Source organism: Macaca fascicularis, chromosome 6 (assembly GCF_037993035.2).
Source record: "Macaca fascicularis isolate 582-1 chromosome 6, T2T-MFA8v1.1".
NCBI classification, from domain to species: Eukaryota; Metazoa; Chordata; class Mammalia; order Primates; family Cercopithecidae; genus Macaca; species Macaca fascicularis.
This window is the reverse complement of record NC_088380.1, coordinates 14,239,265-14,259,517: the sequence shown is the minus strand read 5'-3', so window position 1 is coordinate 14,259,517 and position 20,253 is coordinate 14,239,265. Positions and strand designations below refer to the sequence as shown.

Genomic DNA, 20,253 nt, shown 5'->3' with positions numbered 1-20,253 from the left:
TTATTTACTTTAAAGTTGAAGGAAGGCTAACTATCTGCTGAAGTACATATGATACACCAGAATAGATGGATCTGCTAGACAAAGAATGAAGAGTGACCCTCAGGTAAAATATATGACAGGTTTTAGCTGTTTGGATTGAGGGGGTGGGACAGGGTGGGAAACAGCCCTGGAGATATTTGAAGACAATAAGGAACAAAATTTGCAATAGAAAAAGTCAGTGGACCAGCCTGGCCAACATGGTGAAACCCCGTCTCTACTAAAAATACAAAAATTAGCTAGGTGTGGTGGTGGGTACCTGTCATCCCAGCTACTCGGGAGGTCGAAGCAGGAGAACTGCTTGAACCCAGGAGGCAGAGGTTACAGGGAGCCAAGATCACACCACTGCATTCCAGCCTGGGCAACAGAGTGAGACTGTGTCTCAAACAACAACAAAAGTCAATGAAAATTCAGATGATAGCCCAAAGACAGACATTTGACTTTCTCCCCCTTAGTTCTTACGTGTGTGTGTGTGGGCGGGGGGGGGGGGGCTCCATTTCAAAAGAGAGAAGAAAATTAGAGAGGATTTGAGCTAACAGGGAGATGACATAGAATAGCAAGTAAGGAAGATAGAATTGGAAAAATGAGAAAACAAAAACTGAGAGCCAGAAAGAGGTGAGATTGTCCATCAGTAGTTCTCAAATATGGTGGAGAGAGGTTGGAAGGGCAGCGGTATGTTGGAAAATTGCACGGTAGAAAGAGGAGGAGATTCAGTCTTCTCCTATTCTGTATCTCGCCTTTGCCTGGGCATGCTTCTATGGTTTTAATTGAATATTAGAGGCTAAATGGATTGGGCTAAAAGCTGTTGAATGTTATGTAGATGGGGCCAGCAGGTAAAAAGGCCCAATGAGAAGGCAAAAACATTTATTAGAATAGAAGTTGAAGGCAGTGGTGAATGAAGATTAAATACAAACTGTCAATTTGGGCTATTGTTTAAAGGCTCATGGGTGTTACGAAATCTGCTTTTAGTTTCATGGTGTTTTTCAAGGAAATTAAAATTAATTTTGTGAGCTTCAGGGTAAAAAGGAACTCAAGAAAAATGCAAAATTTTGTAAGTGTTTTCAAGTGTTGGGAACATTTTGTTATGTGGAATTAGGAACTTTACTTGACTAATAATGTGAGAACAGTAGCAGCATTTTGGCATATGTGGGTTTAAAAATATTATTCATAGGTAGCATATGCCATGGGGGACTTTGGAATATGAGATTAAAAAACACATTTTAAAAATTGTGGCAGAATTTGAGGGAAATAAGAATTTCACTTAAACATGTAAACACTCCCATTCTTTTTTCCTCGTTACAGCATAAGGGATTTTGTATAATTATAGTCTAGTGCCATTGTGGAAGAAAGAAAACATTAACAAATCACTTTTTTTCTATGAAGTGAAGGAAACATCTAGAAAGCTTTTCAGCTACTTTACTTGCCAGACAGTAATAACATATGTAAGTTTAAATAAAGTACTGAAAGCTACTTTTGCCCTCTGATGATAAAGTATTTTGTTATGCATTTCAATAGGTATTTAATTTTTCTTTTGGCAGTGGATAGCAAACCTCTCTTTTCCAATATGTTTAAAGCTTTGACAATTTTTCCTCAGTGGCTGCATTGTAAATTAGGAATTAACGTCTAGGGAATGTGGAAGAGGCCATATGCTAAGAACCTAAACCCTAAAGACCTGATTTTTGAATGTGTTAACAGATTTGGTGTCAGCACTTAAACTTGGTTTGTAGAGTGGTAAAAATTGAGTCCAAGACCACCCTATTACCCTCCTTACCTGTGAACGTTAGAATGCCAGAAGATTGTCTTTTCTTCCTCCTACTTTATTATCAACAGTATTCCTAAAAGAGAGAAAATAAGTTACTACAAAAAAGCTACATTCTTCATTTGCATTATATTATTATAATATAAATATTGTATTTATATTATACAAATACAAAGTATTTGACATGAGTGAAAATCAAGGGGTTATTGTAGAATAGAAACATACATCAGAATATGGGGATATTGGAATTGTCAAACTATGATTATTTTTTTCTCTGGACAACTCCTGACTGTTAGGCAAGCCAATAGAGAGGTAGTTTTGGATAAATAGAATGGGCGTGCTTTTCCTGTCTTCATTAACAGAGTAAAGATTTGAATATCAAGGCTGAATTGTACTGTGCTTGTAGAGCCTCCCAAAGGTGTGAAGGACACATATTGACAGGGTAGCAATATCACTTTCAAGACAATATAAGGCAGTAGTGACTAACAATGAAGTGACTTCTGCAAACATGTATTAAGAGCAATCGGGTAATTTTGGTCTATTTCTGTATTTTATTTGTTTTCTAAAATATGCATCACCTTTATTAGATCACGAGTCTTTTGAAGTCACAGCCTATATCTTATTCATTTATGCATCTGCAATTCTTAGCACAATTCCTGGCATATGTGTATACTTAAGACAATTATTATATAAAACTCATGCCCAGGTCCTATAGAAGAGGAGACCTCCAGAGGGAACTGAGGGACTCAAAATACATTCTTGTTCACACCTAAGACTTCAGCTTCCTGAAAAGATAATCTCCCCACCAGAGATAGTCTCCCCAACTTAGCCTCAGGCATGCAGGTTTGGTTTTCAGGGACTCAGGTGCGCCTAGAGAGGTCCTGGAGGAAGAGGGTAGACAAAATCTCACAAAAGCAGATGTCAGAAACATTGGAGATCATATGAAACTGGGTAGATTTACTCGTGTCTTTATGTGTGAGACTTGAAATTCCAGACATTCTTAGAGATGGATGAATTTTTTTTTGTTTTTTGGTTTTTTGGGTTTTTTTTTTAGATGGAGTCTTACTCTGTCACCCAGGCTGGAGTGCAGTGTCACAATCTCAGCTCACTGCAACCTCCACCTCCCAGGTTCATCCAATTCTCCTGCCTCAGCCTCCCAAGTAGCTGGGATTACAGGTGCCTGCCACTATGTCTGGCTAATTTTTGTATTTTCAGTAGAGAAGTTTCACCATGTTGGCCAGGCTGGTCTTGAACTCTTGACTTCAAGTTATCCACCTGCCTCAGTCACCTAAAGTGCTGGGATGATAGGTGTGAGCTACCGCACCCAGCTGAGATGGATGAACTTTTAAGGGTTTAACTGTTAAGAGTTGATGTTTATGTGAGACAAGAACCTGAGATATCTGGGTTATCACTGTTAACATAATTCTTTTCTACTCATGGACTGTGAAACGTACAGAAACTTCCTGACACTTCATAATAGACTTTTTATTTCGACTTCCTAGGTGCTGGACTTCCCTTTTTTGGCATCAATTCCGAGAAATTTTCAAAAGGTATATAAGGTTTTTCTTTTAAACAGCAGGGTAAGCCTAGGTTATGAAGAGATTAATATTGTTACCACATATTGTTATTGACTGGATTATAGAATCTTGGTTTCCTATTTACTTTGGCCTCATTGATCTGGGACAAACAGCATTGTTAATGAGGAGGGTTCTCGTCATTAAATCCCTGATGTTCTTGTCTTAGCATCTGCTTTCCTTAAATGGTTGTTGTTTCCTAACACACTAATGCCACTAATTGCAGTATTGAGGGTTAATAACATTCAAATGAGTCCATTGATTTACACAAATTAATTTGCGTGCAAACTGTTGATAGAAAACATTAACAGAAAGTAGAGGTTTTTTAACTTAAGAAAATGTGATTTATACACATTGAGTTTATAAAACAACTGATGACTAAATAATTGTTTGATTGTAAGAAAATTCTCCGTATTAAGTATTGATTACCAAAATATACTTAAAAATATAATTCAAAAATTGTTTCTTTTGTAGAGTTTTCTACATTAAAATAACCTCTAATTCCTGTGAAGGCAGTCAAAGATAGATCAAACAATGTCAAAAAGTACCCAAAATATCTGACTACATTTAGAAAATACATTAAGAAATGCTACGTTTTTCTATTGTAAAGGCACAATAGTTTCCTGACGTTAAAATACTATCTACAGAGACATGGCAGTTTGAAAAAAGAAAGAAATACTACTGTTAGTTATGGCAGTTTGAAAAAAAGTTAGTTATGGCAGTTTGAAAAAAGAAAGAAATGCTACTATGAACATACACATTTGATGTAAGTGCTACATTCGGAAACGTAATATGTGTAACTATGTGCTTATTAAAACCTAGTACTTGTAAATTAACTTCAGGAATTGTAGAAAACTTCAAGAAATGGAGAAATATGCTATATCCTGGAGGGAAAGACTAAGTAAAATAATGATATCACATTTTTAAAAATTAATCTAAAATGATGTTGAAATAAAGACAAGAAATTTGTATGGAATCTGATAAATTAATGTTTAAGTTTATTACAAACAATAGCCAAAAAATTTGGAAGTTTGAAAAAAATTCCTGGTGAAGTGGACGTAATGTTTTTTAATGGGTTATGATTATAAAGATAGATTTCTTTCATTTCTAAAAATAATGAGTAGTCACATAGCTCAATGAAACAAAACAAAGTACAGAAATATTATATGTACTTATGCACACAAATGAAAAATGTGTATATCCATATATATGGAATGAGAAAATTTTGTATATGATAAAATTTGCAGTTCAAGCCAGACTAGAAAAGTCAAATATTTAATAAGTGATAGTAAGGTAGCTAAGCATTCATCTGGAAAAACGCAATGACTATATCATGTCATATTTCAATATTAATTGCAAATGAATTAAATATATAATTGTAAGAAAACTATATGAAGCTATAAACACTATAAAAGAAGATACGGGAAGACAAATTTATAATCTTAAGGTATGAAAGTCCTTCCTAAGCGTGACTGAACACCAAAAAGATAAAATGAAAAGAGCTGAATGATTGAATTATATAAAGATTAAATGCTTGCCTATAGAAAAAGACACCATAAACAAAGTTAAAAGACTAAAATTAGAATGAGTGAAATATATGCAATATGTACTGCAAATGAAGACCAATAGTACTGACAAATCAAGGGTTCCTACATATGAAAAATAAGGACAAGATACAGAAATGCATACAGAAAGAATTACAAATGGCAGGCAAATAAATGAAAAGATTATCAACCATTATCAATCAGAGAATTAGAAATTAAGGCAAGTGAATTCTATATTTATTCTCCCTTTTGGCTTATGAGGGTACAAAAGTTTCAAAAAAAAAAAAAACTATTATATCTAGTTGGTAATGATGTAGCAAAATGGGCCATTATACTGCTTGTTGGTGTTATAAATTTATATAGCCAATATAAATGGCTATATTAATAGCTTTGGGGGTGTCTTTGGCTGCATTTCTTGCATTTAATGGGTACAGCAAACCAACATGGCACATGTATACATATGTAAGAAACCTGCACGTTGTGCACATGTACCCTAGAACCTAAAGTATAATAATAATAATAGTAATAATAATAATAAAGAATATCTACCTTGAGAACTAAGTTCCACATAAATACTTGCTGTCCTGTGGTTCCCCTGTGGAAGGATGGGATCAGTACCTACTCAAATTTGGTGCAGATATCTAGATGCCACGCATGTGCCAAGAGAATATGAAAAAAAATTATCACATAATAAAGCTTTCTGAAGCGAGCCGAGCAGGCTCCCAAGCAGGGTGACATAGCTTGAGAGAGCAAAGAAGAGTGAGTGGCAATGGGGAACAACACACACTGGGGCCTGTCGGGGGTGGCGTGGAGCGAAGGAGAGCATTAGGAAAAGTAGCTAATGCATGCATGCTGGGCTTAATACCTAGGTGGTGGGTTGATCGATGCACCAAACCACCATGGCACACATTTACCTGTGTAACAACCTGCACATCCTGCACATGTACCCCGGAACTTAAAATAAAAATTAAAATAAAAAAGAAGAGTGAGTGGCTTGGAATTTAACTGCAGTTAGTGGGTTCTTGTGTGGGGCCAGGGCTTGCATGAATTGAATTTCCCACTGGCATAAGGGAAGAGAAAGCATGGGCTTTTCGATCAGCTTCCCCAGATGTGGGGCAAGAGGGGAAGAGGGGGTGGCGTGAGGCTTGAAAGCTGTCAGCGTCGAACATCCAGAAATCTACAAAGACTCTTCATTATACTTGCATATAAACTCAGAGAGACATTTATTAGGACATTCACTAGAGTGTTGCTTGTAATAAAGGGAGCGTAGGAACAATGTAAATAGAACCTGGTCCACTTTCATTATGAAATACTATGGATTAAGAAAAAAATAAATAATGGAGTAAGTGTGGGGTTATAGATATGGGAAGATTTCCGTCATTTTTTTTATCAAGCTAAAAGAATATATGTGTGTATATTAGAATCCAATTTATACAAAAAATAAAATGCAATTTCTATACAATGTTTTGTATGTGATTTATATAAGATCAGGATTATTCAGAGGACTACTTAGGATGGGTGTCTGATTTGAAGAAAGACGAAGCCCAGCATACAATTAAGGAACTATGTATACTTTTACCATGTTTGTTGGAGGAGAAAAAGCAAAGCGAAACACAAGATTAGGTGGAGATGAGGTAACACAGGATGCATTCATAGCATTCAGTAAATAATACATCAAAACTTTGGAAATTCCCATGATCCTTTACCCCATTTTCACCTAATGTTGCGGTAACTTTCTAATTTTTTCTCTTCCAGGGTTCCTTCGAATACTCAGCTCGCCAAGGTCATTTTATATCTTTAGGATTTTCTCTTTTTCCTATGTAGTGTTTTTTCTCTCTCTCTCTCTCTCTTTTCTTTTCTTTTTTTTTTGCATCAGCTCATTTCTCCTTCCTACATGAAAACTCCACTACCTCTCTAACACCTCTCCCTCATTTGCGACTCCCACTACCTCAACATAAGTCGTACCTCTCTAACGCCTCTCCCTCATTTGCGACTCCCACTACCTCAACATAAGTCGCACAAATTTTTGGCATTTTTTAAACAAATATTTTAAAGGAAGTTTATAAACACACACAGTATATACCGTTTTGTAAATTTGGGATCTGTTTAACATTTTTTTTTTATTTAACATTAGAACATTTTTCCCTGTAACATTATATCCTCTGCCCAACATGAAAACATGTTGTATACTTTCTTGTCATAACCATACTGTAACCATAATCAGATGAGTAAATTTTAGTCAAGCAGAATTTAAGTAACTTGTGCAAGGTCAGGAAGTTAGTAAGTGCAGGGGCCACAGCTGACCCCAAGCAGTTCTGCCTCCAGGGAAAGGTCAGAACTCGAGTTCTACACTTCCTTGGGAGTAAATTACTATTGAGAAAACTCCCCTCCATTCGTGCTTTGGCATTAGTCTAGGGAATTTTTATTTTATTTTATTTTATTTATTTTTTTTGAGGCAGAGTCTCACACTGTTGCCAAGGCTGGAGTGTAGTGGTGCAATCTTGGCTCACTGCAACCTTCACCTCCCGGCTTCAAGCGATTCTCCTGCCTCAGCCTCCTGAGTAGCTGGGATTACAGGCATGCACCATCATGCCTGGCTAATTTTTGTATTTTTAATAAAGACGGGGTTTCACCATGTTGGCCAGGCTGGTCTTGAACCCCTGACCTCTGATGATCCACCTGCCTTGGCCTCCCGAAGTGCTAGGACTACAGGCCTGAGCCACTGTGCCTGGCCACCTAGGGAATATTTAAAATTTTCAATCTTTATTTTATTTTATCAGTAAAGGGTGTTTTATTGGGGAACTTACAGACAGAAGCATGGTCTTGGGCAGCTGCAAGACAGATCTGTGCACAGCAACCCCACCACACCCAGGGCTTGTATACCATAGGGAAAGGAGTACATGGTCCGTACAAGACAATTAAAGACAACCCTCTAGAACAGGCAAGAATGCTGTGTGTCATAGCCTACAGTTTGTGCAATAGTATCAACGTTGGGTTGCTTTGATCTAAAGCAGGAGTACATGTTCTCACCCCACGCACACTAAATAAAGTAGAAATCAGGAGGCATTCAAGGGACTGAGGCTAATCAGAAGTCAACATGGCAGACTAGCATCCAAGATGGAGTCACTTTTGTCTCCACAGGTGGCTAGAAGTAATTGGGAAGTCATTGGTAAGCACTTTGAGCTGTGTGATTTCGATTTTCTTTTAGATACAGAGGTACACATACAGGTGGTACTCTTGCAGGTTTGTTACATGGAAATGTTGCATAATGCTCTGGTTTGGGGTGCAGATCCTGTCACCCACAAAGAAAACAAAATACCTAAGAATACAGCTAACCACTGAGGTGAAAAATCTCTACAAGGAGAACTACAAAACACTGCTGAAAGAAATCAGAGATGACACAAATAAATGGAAAAACATTCCATGCTCATAGATTGAAGGAATCCATATCATTAAAATGCTCATACTGCCCAAAGCAATTTACATATTCAAAGCTATTCCTGTCAAACTATCAACACCATTCTCAACAGAATTAGGAAAAAAAAAAAAAAAAAACTATTCTAAAACTCATATGGAACCAACAAAAGAGCCTGAATAGCCAAAGCAATCCTAAGAAAAAAGCAAAGCCAGAGGCATCATATTACCTGAATTTAAACCTACTGTAAGGCTACAGTAACCAAAACAGCATGGCACTGGTACAAAAACAGACTCATAGACCAAGGGAACAGAACTGAAAACTCAGAAATAAAGCCTCACACTTACAACCACTTGATCTTCAATAAAGTTGACAGTAACAAGCAACGGGGAAAGGACTCCCTATTCATTAAATAGTGCTGGGATAACTGGCTAGCCGTATGCTGAAGATTGACGCTGGAACTCCTACCTTTCACCCTATAGAAAAATCAACTCGAAATGGATCAAAGATTTAAACATGAGACCTCAAACTAGTTTAGAGATTTTTGAGAGTGCTACAAGATATTTCTGTTTCTTCAGGGAAACCCTCAGTTGTAATTGCACACCTGTTCATGAGGCAGTGACCTCTGTCTAAACTCCTTGGGCTATTACTATCTGGCATAGTGGGCCACTTTCTGGTCTACCTTGTGGAAGACTCTGGAGTCAGTCTGAAAAATTCTTGTTGGGCTACAAACAAGAAATCTAAATTCAGGTTGCCAATGAGAAGAGTGAGTAGTAATCTCAGATATGTGCTGTTCCAAGGGAGGTTTTATTTTTTTTGTTATAATATTTTTCTTTTTGTTTTTACATATAACTGTCTTGCTATTTTTTATTCTAGACTCAACAGCAACAAGTTTTTACTTGGAAAACATTAAATACTTGCACCAAACTCTCCTTTTCCCCCTTTGGTATATATTTAGTGGGTTATACTCCTATCGAATAGTGTTTATATTATACATGCACATTCAGAAGAACTAAAGAAGCTCTTTATAAAGATTGATAATTTGCACCTAGAGATATGCTTTGTTCCCCTAGTTAACTTAAAAAAATGCAAACATAATTTTCTCATTCCTACTTCTTCTAACTGTTTACATTACATGGTGTAGTTACAGGTAACAACCTACCAAACACTCCATTACAGCATTGGTTTTCTAAGGGTATACTTTGGTTCGTCAAATTTCCCTCCAAGGCTGAAATGTAACTTATTATACAAGCTGTTAAGCCCAGGGGTAATTTTTTGGACAAAAATTAGTTTGGCCATCTTTTTTTTTTTAAAGCTCCAAGAGGGATAAATAAATATGGAGGACTTTTTTTGTTGTTGCTGTTCTTTTGCAACTTTAAAAAATGGCTTCGTTATATTGTATGATTTATACATCCACGTAGAGAACAAAAGCAATAAGTTCTTTCTAACAAACAACTTTGTCTTTTCTGAAATAAAATTCTACAGGAGAAATGTATCCATAGTTCATAGCTAAAATCTTTCATTTGAATGCAGGTAGACAGGACTGATTTTATAGTAAGATTAAACAATTAGAGCAAGTCACAGAGAGTTCAAGGGGTAACTAATAATTATTTATTAACTGCTATGGATTACCATGTTAAACATTGACAGGAAGACCTTTGATATCCATGACAGTTAATATCTCAGTGCAATTTTGTTAATGTTAACCTACTAACCTGTTTCTATAAATGTTATCTCCTTGCTGAAATTTCTCATATGAAATGAACTCCAGGCAATGCTCCATTCTTTTCTCAAGTCAGGCATAATGATCAATCAGGGGCTACCTTACTGTCATCTCTTAATACCTTAAAACCTAAGGGTTTCATTTAATTCTGTCCATCAAATGCTACCCTTAAGCAGAATTAATCAAAAAATTCTTTAATGAATATAACTCAAAATAATAAAGATCTAAGCTACGGGTATTTTCTTTCTTAGCTTGAGCAATTCTATAACGCAGTAGCATCTAAACTCAGGGTTGTTTGAGTCTAAAGATGATGAGTTTTCCTTCTCATTTTTTCCCATTTATGCAAAGAAATATTGTTTAAGAAACAAAGAAAGACCAATGTCTGTTCCAATCTAACTGCCCTAAATTCAAGACTTGCAATTCATTTTTCATTTACAATAATGTATAATCTTGACTTAATTGTCAGAGACAGTGGAAAAACAAAGTGATGCTGTCTGAGAGAAGATGGGCTTTTGGGGGGCCAGGATCACATCTTTGCTTCTGATGAGAAGTTGCCGTTAAAAGCCAATTGTGTGCTTCTTTGCTCCGTATAATCAAAAGCTCTCAGAGGACTGAGGTGAACGAGTGACAAGTGATAAAGGAGAAGGGATATGAGATAAATATGGGCTGTGCAGAGCAGGTTTTTTTCCTGATAAACTGTCAGTATATTGAGGCATTTAGTTTCCTATGTACACTGATATGCATATAACTTTTAAAAACCTGCAAAACTGTATGAGTGGTGCTGGAAAGGAACCTAAGTGTTTTTCCAGGGAACAGCCCAACTCTTTGAAATTCCGCCCTTAGAAATGGTGTGGAGAAATAGTCCGGATTTCCTTTTTAACACAAGTAGATAAGAAAGGATAGGGCCCAATCCGGGGATACCAATATCTGGAATGTTCTTCACCGGCCTTATTGCATGGGTGGCTGTTTTCTAGCATTCAGGTCTTAATGCAGCCATTCCTGACCACCCTGGCTAATGAGGCTTTCACTTTATTGTCTGGTTCATTTATTTTCTTCCTAGCACTTGTAGTTCGTAGTTACCCTTTTATCTATCAGTTTGCATGTTTGTTTATTTCTCTATCACTGGAATGTGAGAAAATGAGGGCAGGGCTCTTGACAGCCTTGTGAATGAATCTGTCCCCAGCAAAGCAACCGACATAAAATAGCATGTAATCAATATTGGCTGCGTGAATAAATCAAAGAATCAATGACTGAATGAAAAGAAGATTGACTCAGATTTATATTCCCAGGCATTGGTGAGCAACTGGAGGTTGAAGCAGATAACTGGGTAAGCAATTAGGTAAAGCAGTAAAGAAGTCCCTTCCCATGCCCAATCCTTTCAAAACACACCCACCATTTTTCACATCTCTGCTATGCCGTTCCAAAGTGCCTCTCACAACATAGGTGCCAAAAGTTTTAGCTACTTTTAAGTCATGAAGTCAGATTCCCTGGGAATGAAAATCAAATATCGTCACTATTCTTGGTTAAACTAAGCCCTTCTTAGGCCATAATAAAACTTATTTCTTACCTTTTAGATTCTATAAGAACATGCTTTTTTATAACATAATTTTAATATACATGGAAAGAATGGCTTCTTGCTAAACCTTGCTCAATCACTTTAAGTAAATCTTTCATAGAGAATGTAGATTTCATATAATTCAAGTGATTGAGTTCTAAATGCCTACAACATGCTGAGTCCTGTGTGGGAAATTTAAAGAAAGAACTTATTGTCATTTCTCATTGAAATAAATTAGACAATTACAATATTATTTAGGAGAATCTAGAATTAAATGTCAAAATGAGTGTATACATATTATGCAGATTAAGAAGTCAGAGGAGCAAACAATCAATGTAGATTAGATTGGTTACAATAGGATTTGTTTAAAGAGTAAAGCTTCATCTACTTTTCAAATGGAAAAAGACAATGAAGCTAGCTGCAGTAATCCTCTTGAGGACCATAATGTTGAAGTCAGCATCTCTGTAAAGATGTAAAGATATTCCTCACAGCAGCTACCTATTATTAGAAAGGACTGAGGAACTCTGTCTTGGTTTACCTGGTAACTCAGATTAACTAAATTTATGGCAATTTATTAACTCTATGTTATTTCCTTTTTCCCCTTCTTAGACCTTACAAATTCTTTGACTCTCCATCCTTGTGTGAGCTAGAAGCACAGAAAAGGTGGGGTTATCTCTACTTAGGCCACAGTGTAAAATAGGGAGAAGCCCCATGTATTAGTCAGGGTTCTCCAGAGGGACAGAAAGAATAGGATGTATGTATTTATAAAAGGGAGTTTATTAGAGAGAACTGGCTCACATGATCACAAGGCACAGGACCACGACAGGCCTTCTGCAAGCTGGGGAAGAGTGAAGCCAGTCGTGGCTCGGTCCAAGTCCGAAAGCTTCAAAACCAGGGAAGCTGCCAGTGCAGGCTTCAGTCTGTAGCCTAAGGCCTGGGAGCCCCTGACAAGCCACTGGTACAAGTCCAAGAGTCCAAAGGCCAAAGAGCCTGGAGTCTGATGTCCAATGGCAGGAGGAGCTTGAAGGAAGTTTCCACCACGGGAGAAAGAAGAAAGCCAGAAGACCCAGCATCAAGGTGCTCCCACCTTACTCTGCCTGCTTTGTTATAGCCATGCTGGCAGCCAATTGGATGATGCCCAGGCACATTGAGCGTGGGTCTTCCTCTCCCAGTCCATGGACCAGCCATCTAGGCATCTTTGAAACCAATCAAATTGACATCTAATATTAACTATCACACCCCACCTCTGTTTTCTGCATAAATACATGACTCTGTTGGGAGTGTGATTTCTAAGGGGAACATGATTCTCAGCTTTTTTTCAGGGACTTGGAGTTTGGCTGTTCTTCCTACCTGGGATTCAGTGTTTTGTCATATTAGGGAAGTCAGAAATGCCTTGTAGACCTTTCCTATGACCCATTCTGTTCCTTTGCTGCTTCTTCTGGTTATCCAATTCAATCAGCATTGTTTTATCTTTCTTGTCACATATCATATTTCATATCCTGTTTCTAATCTGGATACCTCTTTCTCTCTACTTGGCCCTTGGATCACAGCCCCATGTCTCTCCTGGCTGGAGGTACCAAGACCAGGTGTCTGTCCCAGGAAGGTTAACAAGCTGGTCCACTTGCCTATCTACCATCTTGTATTTTCAGATCAGGTGGCTGATGAAGGAGCCAGGATTGACTTAAAGCATAAGCTCAGTGATATCATTGCAACAAATAGTTACTAAGTGACCCATTTACATGGAGGAGAATGTTGATTCTGTGAGAAGGTCAAATCAATCAGGTACCTCAGTATGTAAGTTGACAGTTAATTATATTTTAATATTATTATTTTATCATATTTATTTTATTATAATTTCATGATATGCTAAAACACATCTGCTGAATTAATGTCACTTTGCTTAAGAGGCTTGTGACATGTTGAGGAATGTGTACATATGTGTGCGTTCCTGTACACACAACATGTATGCAGAAACAGTTTTTGCCCATATAAGTAATTTGACACTGTGATAATTAGGAAAAAATGTATGATTTTAAAATAATTTAATGTTCCTGAATTCTTTAAACACAAAATATCTTCTGATGTTTTTATTTATAGGCTCTTTGAAAACTATGTCTTTCCCTTGGTAATTCCCTGTCCTATTTGTTTATCAGTTTGACATGAAGTGGATAGATTTCTTTATAATCATAAACAAATCTGAAACTCTGTATGAAAAATCATAAGTCATAAGAAAGCACCACTGCTCATTTTCCCTTCTCCTCAAGATAGAATTAGGTCAATAAATTTTGCACTATTGATTTAAGTGGGATGGTATTCTAAAGCCGCCTGTGTATGTGATGTGTACGACCATGCGCATATATTTGCCGTCAGATTTCCAACAACCAAAGTGATGGTTTAATATTTCAGCTTAAAAGTCAGGGGTATAAAATATTATACTAATTCATAAAAAGTAAAAGAACTTAACTCTTTTTTTTTTTTTTTGCAAAAACATGCAAAAACTACCAGAAAGAAAATCTTTAAATGACTTTAAACATTTAGTTGTCTAGGTAAGTTAATCAAATCAAAGTATTTTTTATGCAGATCTAGTGTGTCTATTTGTAATCATACTCATATCAAATACTCGATCGTTTGCAAATTGATCATTGTTTTAACTAACTGAAAGCAGCTTCCGACATTTGCTTGGATCAATTTGAGTCAATCATTTGGTGGTAATTTGGTAATGGCCAAAATATATGACCAGAAAATATTTGGTCTGTGACTATGAGACTTCATTCCATATGAAATTCCAGTTTCTTATCAGGATACCTCTTCTTCATAAGTCTCGGGGTGCCTTCCTCATTGGTGATCCTCCTCTTCTTTTGTAAATCATCTGAATGTTGGTTAGTAAAACTAGATGTGGTTCTATCTATAACATAACAGATCAAGGCTGTAAAGAAAACACAGAAAGAAAGAAATCTGTCAAATTGCTGGTTTAATATTTTAAAGACAAATGTGGGTGTTTTGATGAATTCTAATTCTAAATTTAACAAAACCAATTTGTATCTGGGCAAAATTTAAATCAAAATTCACTTTTAATTTCTTGTTTTCTTTTTTCATCATGTTGAAGCTCACTGGCTAAAACAATATTGATGCATTTTTTGCACAAAGATGGAGGCCTCTATTTGTTTTCGCCAAAACCAATAGGTAAAGACATTCTAACTTTTATTTTTGCATGTTGCTGGTTGCTGTGTTTCAAAAGGCGATCAGAAATGTTTTTGAATATATGTTTTATGAAATATATGGAAACAAAAAAATTATGAACTGATTTTCATTAAGTAGTACTGCTGTATTAATACCGTCAAATGATATAGTCTATTATCAATACTGAAGACATTAAATTTCTATGAAAAATTTTTGGACAGAAGGCTAAGAGATTTATTCTATGCTGATAGGCAGATGAGGTAGGCTTAGCATGAATCTGGCCTGGAACCAACTCCTGCTACCTGAAGCTCTTTTCCACTGAGGCCACTATGATCTGAGAATCAACTCGGCATGAGAGGACTGACTCACTAGTATTTTACTTAAATAATTTTAACAGTAAACCGGGAATTGCTCGTTGTATGAATCTTGTTTAAACTTTTCAATTTAAAATTTTAAATTAATTATAGTAGCCAGCTTGGCACTCTGTCTCAGGAAACAATCCCTTTTGTTGAAAGATGGGATTTTAAGATCTCTACCGGTACTTTTACATTACACACTCCTCCCTCCCACCTTGTCCCCGGCCATGGCCTTGGCAAAATTCTTGTTCTTAGTCATAGGGAATTTCTTGTTTCGGTAACTGAGATTGTTCTACTCTTACATTGTTTGCCTGAGGGTCATTAATTATTCTCAGCCTTCTCTGCCAGGGTAAGATTAAGCAATATGGCAGCAGCAAATTCATTTCAGTAACTCAGTGGCCATACATACAAACCTTTTCTTCCCTATGTTACATTCAGTGAGGGTTGGTGGTGGTGGTTAGAGACCCACGCCTACAGAGACACGACCATTCAGTGACATTGGCATCTCAAAACATGGATCACTGTAGTAGGGGAAGAGCATGTGGACAACCCACAACCACTCAGGAAGTGGCACACTTCATTCCCACACAGGACTCATTGTCCAGAATAGGCACCTACCTCCTGCTAACCACAAGGGACCTGGGACATGTTGAGAAACACATGTGTATTGGTGACCAGTATATGTTTCTCTTCATATACCCTAGAGACCACACCTCACATGAGGCCTTTCATCACAAGGCCATTCACAATCGTCGTTCCTATGATAAAGAGTCGATTTTGTTTTAGGCTCCAGATCTTCCTACGTGGGCCTGTGCTGTTTGGCTATACTTGCATTCGTTTCTCTAAATAATAATTGTTCACACAAATAACTTGCATTTATAGATTTAAATGTTTTCTTTCTTCTTTTTTTTTTGAGATGGAGTTTCCCTCTGTCAGGCTGGAGTACAGAGGTGCAATCTCAGCTCACTGCAGCCTTCACCCTCTGGGTTCAAGTGATTCTTCTGTCTCAGCCTCCCATGTAGCTAAGACAACAGGCATCTGCCACCATGCCCCAGCTAATTTTTGTATTTTTAGTAGAGACAGGGTTTCACCCCCATGTTGACCAGGCTTGTCTTGAATGCCTGACCTCAAGTGACCCACCTGCCTTGGCCTCAAGTGCTAGGATTACAGGCTCGAGCCACTGCGCCTGGCTTAAATGCTTTGTTTCTGTACCCAGTATTTGGACCCTGGAAATTCAAAAGAACATTTTAAATAATTACTTACAGTTGCTAAAAGTATGGAAAAGCCTGTGTTTCATGCTTCAGTCCTCAGGGCTCTTACTGGTGAGACAGATGTATCATTTGGTTACGTGGCTTAGTTAAGCAAGTTTTTATTATTACAAACTTTGAGGCTGGCAGCTCTTCAACCCTTACACTGTGCAGACTTCTAGGTTAAACAATTTCTAATGGCGGGTGCCAAGTTTTGATACTTGTCAGTCTGGCAGTGATGGATTCAACACTGGGGAGACTCATTAAAATGGAGCCTTGGTCCTCCATCAGCTGTCAGTTTTCTAGCATGTGTGGCAAAACCCAAAATGTCTTCTGGGCTTGGCTGGATTTTTGATGGATTGGGTTACTCCAAAGAGGAGCCAAGGTACATGGTTTTCACATGGCACTGGAAATCATGTATCATTCCAGATGAATGCTGTATATAGTAATCAACAACATTTGGGGACAGAATCATTTTGGGAAAGCTATGGCCATTTGTGATCAATTAGGGACATAATCTGATAATGACAGCAGTGACCCTGAGGTTGAATGTGTTTGCCATTATAAGCTGCAAACATTTAAAAATGAATGTTCAGTTTATTGTACTTCAGATTGGCTAATAGGCACATGTAGGAATGCAGTGGCAATATTTATTAGATCTGAATCTTAAATACAGTTCATTGAAGAAATGAAAAGTAATCTCCTAAATTTTCCCAAAGACTGTTCAAGTATTATTGTTGTAGCAGCTGTTCTAGGAACATCTGTGTATCATCCATCTGTTTAGTATCTACATCTAATTTCTCTTCGTGTTGTATTATCTTATTGTTGCTTTACTGTCTGGAGTTACAACTATAACATTTGGTTTAAAGAACTCTGCCTTGCTCTTGTATTGTTCATAAAAGAAAGGTGATATTTTCACACCTTTTGGGATACAAGTTTACTTTCCTCTATTTCTGTTTATTTCACATTTTTCATATTCCTGTTATGGATGCCAATAGGAGAGATGACTAGAAAGTATATATGACTTTATTCCACAGATTTCAAAGTTGGTGGTTTACAGAAAATACAAAGCATAATGCTTTCAATGTTTATTGGAGATATTATTTCTAAATGGCAAGAAAAAGACACCACATAGAAAGCAGTGAGAAGATCAGACGAAAGGATTGATATTGATATCTAGCTGCAGAAAGACTCCATGACTTTAAGAAATCTCAGTGTTAGTGTTAAATTTACTTGTTTATTGTAGGCTGTTAGAGTAGGACACATTCAATTAACCAAAACTAAATTCTAGCCTTTGCCCTGCCTCCCTTGTTTTAATAATAATACATGCTTAAATGAAAATTTATAAATTCACTTTTATCATTCATACTACAGTGATTCAACATGACTAAAGAGAAAAAAAATTGGTTTAATAAGCTCAATTAAGTAAATACTTGCTCAAAACTTTTCTTATAACTGAAACAACAGCAAAATAAATTAATGGCAAAGGAATTAATTCAAAGATATTCACTGGTATATGATAAATATAATTTTTTGTGATCCAAGATTTCTTGTAGCTACCTGAAATTTAGAGCTTAAATAGAATTTAATATAATTTTAGCACCTAAATTTAATTCTGTTTAGGTGCTTCCCTTATACATGAGGTGGAAATTATTATTATAATAGAACCTCATAAAACAAAATATCACTTAAGTTATAGTATGCCTTATAATCATCTACCTTCATTCTCATTTACTTAGGGGGTTCTTGATGAATCTTTTCAGTGCGTTATTCAAAGGTCTTCTGTCATATGCCTTTCAGTGAGAAGGCACAAGGATGGGGAAGAGGATATTATTTTTCAAAGAAGCATGTGAGATTTGTAATACCATTTGTGAGAAAATAACCTTTTAACGAAATGGCCATGATCTGCTGTTATTTAGTTTAATTTTTACTTTTTGGTGTGAAATTGGTGCACATTTTCCCCCCTTTAGGAGTGCATTAGTTACTATGGAAACAATCTCATTGTCAGAAATAGAATTTTCAAACACTACACGTATAATGTAAACTTGATGTAAGCATGGGTTTGGAATTTATACCTTTGTAGTTAGAAAGACAGTCATAAAGTTGTTCCCTTATATGGAGCTGGGGCAATGGCCACTGCAATGATTGTGTATTTATCCACCTGTGCAGCCAAAGCAAGGGCCTAAGATAACTTGGCTTTAAGTTGTGAGAGTTTCTTTTTTATCTACTACGCCAAATTTAAATTTCTTGAGTCTACTGTTTGTTATCCTGCCAGACCTTAATATTTTCTTCTGACAAAAATATGACCAATTTTATCCTTCTTTACACATTTTTAAAACCAAGAGCCAGTCAGAATAATTTTCTGTTACTGGCAAACTTTCCTTAGCAAGTAGAATTAGATCCAGCTGACTCTTTGTGGCTGGCTTTGATATCCCGCATTGCCCATGGCTGGCCGTTCATCAGAGAACCAGTCGTGACCCTCAGATTAAGCACATGGCGTCTATGAAATGGGACTGGAAAGGAACAGGACAGTGTTTAAGTGGGGTTCTCTTCTAGATTCAGCTTCTAACTGAAATAAACCAGAAGAATTCCAGATGTCAGGAGGTCTCAGTAGGCTGTTAACAGTCCCCGGATGCATCCATGAAAAAAATTCACTTCTTTCTCCTGCCTCTCAAGTGACCCGTGGAAAATAAAATAATTGATAACTGCCAAGTTTCAACATGTAGCTTGGCGTGAGGGTCAAATAGACCAGAACCGCAGAACCGGTTACAATTAACTGGCCAGTTGCGGAAAATGTTTGATTCCAGCTGTACCTCAACTGTGGAAGAGCGGCAGAGATGATACATTTCTTGAGGGGAGCTAGTACCCCAGAGGGGAAGGGTAGAAGCTGACCTAAGCACTTGACTTTTTTCTTCCCAAGTCAGCAATCAGGAAATTCACAGGACCACCCGTGGGGCAGAGTAAATGGGAAGACCACCTGCGGGGGCTTGGAATATCAGGAGTTATGCTCCCCTTCCTAGCAGTCACACACACAACAAACAACCTAAGCATTCTCTGGTCTTCTAATTGAGAACTCTCAGTTTGCTTCTCAGCTCTTGATTCCACAAACATTGAGAGACTTCGAGCCCTTCTTTCGGGACTACTGTCTGGTTCTTACCTGTCGCCCTTCCACCTCCACCTGACTATTGTGGGATCTGGCCAGCAGCCCGCAATGCAGTGGGGTTCTTTCTTTGTTCCCAGGCAGATCAGCAGGTCGAGAAATAATAGACACACACAAGACAGTGAAAGCTGGGTCCAGAGGGGTCACCGCCTTCTGGTCCCACAGTGCCGCCCATGCACTGGATATACCAGCATTTATTATTCAGTTTAGTGAGGGCAGGGGTAGGTTAGTGAGGGAATTAGGGTCATTTGATTATGAGGTGAGATGGTCACAAGGGGATGAAGTAATTCTTTAATATAACATCTATATGCAGAAGGACAGTATACAGAGGTAAGAATTTACAATATAGTATGTGCATCAGTAATTTCTAACAGAGCCTTAAAACAGAAACACAGTCTTTCCATAACCTGTGATTAGCAAGATATTAATCAGCAGTAACAGTTGCAGCAAAAGCTGGTTACAAACAATCCATAGAAACAGGACGTGAAGCTAAACAACCGGTTAGACCAGAAATTCTCAGAAGGCAGTATGCCTTAACCCTAAAGAGGCCTAGAAGAGCTGTGACAAGATGAGGGCGTTTATAGCCCTATCTTATCCATATGGACAGGTGCCCCTCATACATCTATTTATAGGCTCACCACAAGGGTCACATTCCATGTCCAGAGCTATGAACATCTGCTTTTCTGGGATAGGAATCTTGGTGA

At 37.3% G+C, this 20,253-nt stretch overlaps 1 long non-coding RNA gene across 1 annotated transcript; it reads right to left on the bottom strand.

Annotated features, from left to right (window-relative positions):
- Positions 1–13,449: 13,449 nt before the first annotated feature.
- Positions 13,450–16,471, bottom strand: LOC141407129 (uncharacterized). Its single transcript, XR_012414507.1, has 2 exons — positions 16,406–16,471; positions 13,450–14,532 (listed from the first exon to the last, which is right to left on the bottom strand). It is a non-coding gene; the product is annotated as an uncharacterized lncRNA (long non-coding RNA).
- Positions 16,472–20,253: the final 3,782 nt, after the last annotated feature.